Consider the following 6,430-nt stretch of genomic DNA (forward strand, 5'->3'; position numbering starts at 1 on the left):
GTCTTCTATTCTTCTTCTTCTTTTTTTTTTTTTTATAAACATCCATGTGAATTATTTCTTTATTCAATTTGATATAATTGTTGGGAGCATTTCGAAAATCGAACTCGAAACCTCTCGCACCAGAAGCGTGAATCATACCACTAGACCAAATGCCCTTGTAGTTAGGGTCGAGGCTCTATCAAAATTCTGCAAAAATAAATGGTACTACCATCATCTTCTTTTGCAAGACTTTCTCAAGCCCTCATGGAATAATTTGAAAGTGATATCGTTTCCAAGATTGGAAGAGAATCTTACCTACACAAATATAAATTATAATTAAAAAGATATATATATATATAGCTTCTTCTTCCTTTTTTTTTTTTCAAACATCTTTATTTCTTTGTTCAACTTGATATAATTGAAAGGGGCATTTCGAGAATCAAACTCGAGACCTCTCGCACCCGAAGCGAGAATCATACCACTAGACCAAATGCCCTTGTAGTGAATCTATCATTTTTAGTTCCTAGTCCATATGTTTTATGCGCCTCTATATTTAAAATTTATCCACATGTTTTTGTGCTTTAGAACCTACCTTGTACGTTTGAGATTATGAATGACTCCGCTCAAATTATTTTGGTTGAAGCTGCATTGCCACTAAAGCATATGTGCATTCCTTTGGGATTTACTTCGTCCCTTTCACAATTTTACTACGTTGAGAATTCTTTGCGACCATTTAACAATAGTTATAATGGGATTGCTATCTCATGTTAGAAAAACCCTACCATTTAACAATATTTATAATGGGATTGCTATCTCATGTTAGAAAAACCCTACCATTTAACAATATTTATAATGGGATTGCTATCTCATGCTAGAAAAAACATGCGAGTAAATGTAATCTCAAATTAGAATCATAATGATATGACCAATCTCACTATTGCCATATGACCTCTCACACCCTAAGCAAGAATAATACCACTGGACGAAATTCGAACATCTATCATACATTTTTAGCTCTCACTTGATATGATTTTTTCATCTATCATTTTTAGCTCTCAGTTGATATGATTTTTTCATGACCAATCTCACTATTGCCATATGACCTCTCACACCCTAAGCAAGAATAATACCACTGGACGAAATTCGAACATCTATCATACATTTTTAGCTCTCACTTGATATGATTTTTTCATCTATCATTTTTAGCTCTTGGGAGCTGAGGGGCTCAAAGCATTTTGTTGAGGTCCGTCTTTTTGTATAGGTGGAAGTTCAAGGATTTAACGGAAAGAAAATCATCAACCCTTTACAATCAATACACGGAATTCTTAATTAATAAACTCCCTTTACAATCAATACACGGAATTCTTAATTAATAAACTTTATTTGATCTTCATATAAATTGTTAATATAATCAATCATATAAAGTAAGACTAATGGAGATGCATGGTAACGATCCCGAGAATTGAACTCGAGACCTCTCGCACCCAAAGCGAGAATCATACCACTAGACCAAAAAGTACATTATCTAATATAATGAATTTATCTCTGAAAAACAACTTTAAATTTTCTACTGATCTTGCTGAGACAACTTCTTCTGTTCCAACCCTGAGTGTTATCTCGCCTTCTGCAAACACTCTCCAGGAACTAGTTTCTTGAAAAAACAGAACAAATATGATTAGTGGCCCCTGAATCCAGTATCCAGGTTAAGTGATCATACTCTACTAAATGTATTTCTACAACTAGTAAATCATATTTACCTTGTTGTGCCTTTTCGGCTTTCTTCTCTGCAAGGTATTTTGGGCAGTGACTTTTCTCGTGCCCGTTTTTATTGCAATGGAAACATTTTCCATTATCTGCATTTTGAACCTTAAGTTTGTGGTCGGTAGAAATCTTATCTTTCCCCTTACCCTTTTTGTCAAATGCAACCCAAACTATTCGGTTTGCATTTCAGCAGGGGTCTAGGGGACATTCTGTAGTTAAAACAAACCTCAAATCTGTTGGGTTTTATGTCCTAAAACTCATAGTTTGTAAACAAAAACATATTCTATTTTCAATAATGTTATTATTGTTGTTTATTCAGTAAAGATTGTTATTGAATAAAGTGAACTTTACGATCATTAATCTAAATCCAATAAACTAAGAACACTCTGGCTATAGTATGATTACTTGAACTATATGTAGAGACATAAGAGTGGATCAAGTTCAAGTAGATATAGTCAAAATGATCTATAGTATAAGGATAAGGCTGAGTACCTTATTCTGGGGACACTATGGATGCGGCCCACTTTTGTATATGATATAAACAATGTGATCACTAAATTGTACATGTGGAGACATGTGAGTGGGGGCGTCCTATTCAATGAGTATTGCATAAGATCGGACCATGAAGAAAACCACTCTCACTTTATAATGTCGTTTACTGTTGAGACTGATTTTCTTTTCATTCGATAACCTAGGTAACTCGGTTTTAATCCTGAGCTAACCATGAACTTCTTTTTATTCGGAATTATCCTTAGATTTGCATGGGTGAGAATGGCTCTAGTTCGCCGACTCAATAGGCCTCCCATTTCAGGGGTAAGACTGGGTGAATGGCTGGGGACGTGGGGTGCAAGATGGAATTCACTCCTACCCACTTTTAGGGATAGAAGAGAGTTAGTTCCCTTAAGCACTGACTCCAGGTCTTGAACGAGGGGCCCCACCCTCTCATTAGCCTGAGAGGGATTCGGTTTACTAGTTGGACCACAAACAAATTGTTCATTAGAGGATCAGTGAGACATAAGGAACAAGAAGTAACTTTGGGGGTAAAACGGTAAATTGACCCAGCTCTAGTTACAAACAAACTGTGAAGGATCAACTTACTAATCATGGTTATATCAAATGGACAGAAATATATCTATAGTGAGGGGAGTGCAACTACTAGGCTATAGTGGAGTGTCCTAGTAGTTAACGAATGTTGGTTAACAAGGTTAATGAGTTTAACCGGTTAATCTTGGATCGTTGGAGCCCATGATCTATAGGTCCATTAAGTCCCTCTGCTAGCTCATATCGGACTAAACCATAGAACAGTGTGACGAGTGAGTTCGAAGTGTTCGAATTCAAATTAGGGAATATGCGCTACATATATACAATATATTTAACCGCATTTTTGTTTTATTTACGAATTAAACAAAAAGAGAGAATCTGAGATATGTAAATAAAATTTAAATATCTTAATCAATTATGTGTCGGAATTGATTGGGATTGACATTTGAATTAATATTAAATATTAATTAAATAGTTCAATTCATCATTTAATGTTACTTTAATTTGAAATTCATTATTCAAATTAATTGTTGAATTAAAATGAAGAAAGTCAAAATGTTACTCCATTTAATGGAAAATTCCATGTTAGTGGAATTTTGAGGTGTCAAAATTTGGTTTAACCAAACTTGCATGCTTCCCAAATAAACCCCACAAGTTTGAGTGGAATTTTAAGTGTCAAAATTTGGTTAACTCAAACATGCATGCTTGCCACATAATCCCAAACATTTGAGTGGAATTTTAAGTGTCAAAATTTGGTGATCTCAAATTTGCATGAACATGCAAACATGACTCTTTAAATAGAGTGATCATTGTATATGGAAGGTCTTCTTCTTCCTAGTGAAAAACCTTGAGAAAAACCTTTCACAAACACTCTCTTCACATATACAAAATCCCTCCCAAGTTTAGTCACTCACCGGATTCCACAATCCCATTCTAAGGCCGGAGGATAATGGAGAAGACACTAGTGGTGGTTCGAAACCTGTTCGTGAGGAAAAAGGAGTTTGAACTACAAAAGGTTAGTAAAGGAATGTCTTGCCTTAACCTGAAAAATGTAGTAGCAGATGGCTTTAAAGAAATACTACCCCACTATTTCTGTGGGTTTTATTTATTTATTTATTTATTTTATTTAATTAATTAATTAATTAATTAATGTATTATTATTATTATTTTAACTATTTTTATAATTATTTTTATTTGTTTATTTCTTTATTTATTTTTGGGCTATTACATGAACCCTCCAAATTTGTGTTGTGGCAGATTAATATTAGAGCACTCAAATTTTAGATTATATAGATTTTACTTAGAATAAAAAGTCGTATATCTCTATGACTTAGTTGGATGACACGTCTCGCCACGATCAAGTAAGCAGTCTAACCCTATTTCGAAGTATATGATATGTTTTAAAACTGGTATGAATTTATTGTATGTTTTGAGTTTCGTGGTAGTTATAAAATGTCCTTGTACATTAAAGAGGGAATGTTAACCATATGACAATACTGGATCAAAGTTATAGTGTTTAGATATGGTGAGGAGGAAAAGAGTGTGTTAAGAATGAGAAATAGAAATAGAATTGGAATCGAAAGTATGATCTTCATTCAGGTTTACCACGTTTAAATAGGATACAAACTATCAACTAAAACCTAAAAATAGAAAAAAAATATATAACTAACTAAATCTTGTAAATAAATAAAATATAGGGTTAATCAAATCTATAAACTCCCTAAATATCTCAGATATATTCTAACTAATTATTAAAATATATCTCCAAAATATCCTCTTAATACTCCCCCTCAAGTTGGAGAGTGTATGTCGATCACACTCAACTTGTCCTTCAAAAAGTCAAACTGCTGTCTTCCCAAAGCTTTAGTAAAAACATCTGCCAATTGCATTTTGGTCGAAACATAACACGGTTTGATGATTCCAGCTTGTAACTTTTCTCGAACTATATGACAATCTATTTCAATGTGTTTTGTACGTTCGTGAAAAACTGGATTGGATGCTATATGTAATGCTGCTTGATTATCACAATATAATAATGCTGGTTCGGACAGTGGAACATTCAAGTCTTGAAGAATGTATCTTAACCAAGTTAACTCTAAACAAGTATTTGTCATAGCTCGATACTCAGTTTCTGCTGATGATCTGGACACATTAGTCTACTTTTTAGACTTCCAAGAAATAATTGAATTTTCGAGGAAAATGCAGAACCCAAAAATAGACCGTCTGGAAGTTCACCACCCTAGTCAGAATCGCAATATGCTTGTAATCTTAAATTGTTTTCAGATGGCAGTAGGAGTCCTTGACCAGGAGTGCCTTTGATGTACCTCAGAACTCGAAGAGCTGCCTCCCAATGTGGTTTTCTTGGTTCATGCATAAATTGGCTAAGCATACGAACTGAATAAGCTATGTCAGGCCTAGTGACGGTCAAATATATTAATCTGCCAATCAACCGTCTGTATTTACTTGGATCATTCAACTTCTCTCCTTCAGTTAAAGAAAGTTTCAGATTTTGATCCATAGGAAATTTGTTTGGATGTGCTCCTGTAAGACTTGTGTCTTGAAGGATGTCTAGAGCATACTTCATTTGAGACATAAAAATTCCTTTTCTAGATCGAGAAAATTCAATGCCTAGAAAATATTTCAAATTTCCTAAATCTTTGATAAGAAATTTCTGGAGTAAACTAGTCTTGAGATATTGAATTTCTTTGAGATCATTGCCTGTCAACAGAATATCATCCACATAGATTAGAACTGCAGTGAAAGAAGTACCTTTACTCTTAGTAAACAAAGAGTAATTTGCTTTAGACTGAGTGTAGCCTGCATTTTGTATAGCTGTAGAAAATATGGAGAACCAATTGCGAGAAGCCTGTTTTAATCCATAAAGAGATTTATGGAGCCGACATACTGTATTCTCCCCCTGTCGGCGAAGACCTGGTGGTAAAGACATATAAACTTCCTCGTCTAGATTACCATGGAGAAAGGCATTTTGAACATCCAACTGATGGGTGAACCATTTTCGGGCAGCAACAACAGTGAGTAAGCAACGAAGTGTAGTAAGTTTCGTTGAAGGGGAAAATGTTTCTGTGTAATCAATACCTTCAACCTGAGTGCATCCCTTTGCTACAAGTCGAGCTTTATAACGTTCAACAGAACCATCAGAGTTGTATTTAATTTTGTACACCCAACGACAACCAATAGCTTTATAACCAGGTGGTAGAGGAACGAGAGACCATGTATGATTACGTTCCAAAGCTGCAATTTCATCATTCATAGCCTGCTGCCATAACGGGTCGCCAACTGCCTCGTCATAGGTTTTAGGTTCTGTCTGGGATGTAATAAGAGCTAGAAAAGCACGTTGAGTAGGAGAAAAATGAGAGAATGAAAGGTAATGATGAAGGGGATACCTGGTGCCAGTGCCGGGACTCGAGCTAGAGGTTAAATGATTGGCTCCAGAAGACATCTCATAATTCTTATGCCAAGCTGGAGGCTGTTTAGTACGAGTAGAATGTCGGAGTGGAGCTGATGTATCAGGTGGGATAGGATTGGAATTAGTGGGCGAATCTGGAGAAGATGGAGGAGACGACGAAGTAGTAGGTGAAGGGATAGGAGGTGAAGGAGGAATAAGAGGTGAAGAAATAGAAGGTGGAGG

General features: G+C 35.3%; 1 non-coding gene across 1 annotated transcript; it reads right to left on the minus strand.

Moving 5' to 3' along the window:
• Positions 1 to 403: 403 nt before the first annotated feature.
• TRNAP-CGG (transfer RNA proline (anticodon CGG)) lies at positions 404 to 475 on the minus strand. The gene has a single exon. It is a non-coding gene; the product is annotated as a tRNA-Pro (tRNA).
• Between the last annotated feature and the right edge of the window lie 5,955 nt (positions 476 to 6,430).

This window comes from Cucurbita pepo, chromosome 3 (assembly GCF_057944985.1).
Source record: "Cucurbita pepo subsp. pepo isolate OVF chromosome 3, ASM5794498v1, whole genome shotgun sequence".
NCBI lineage: Eukaryota > Viridiplantae > Streptophyta > Magnoliopsida > Cucurbitales > Cucurbitaceae > Cucurbita > Cucurbita pepo.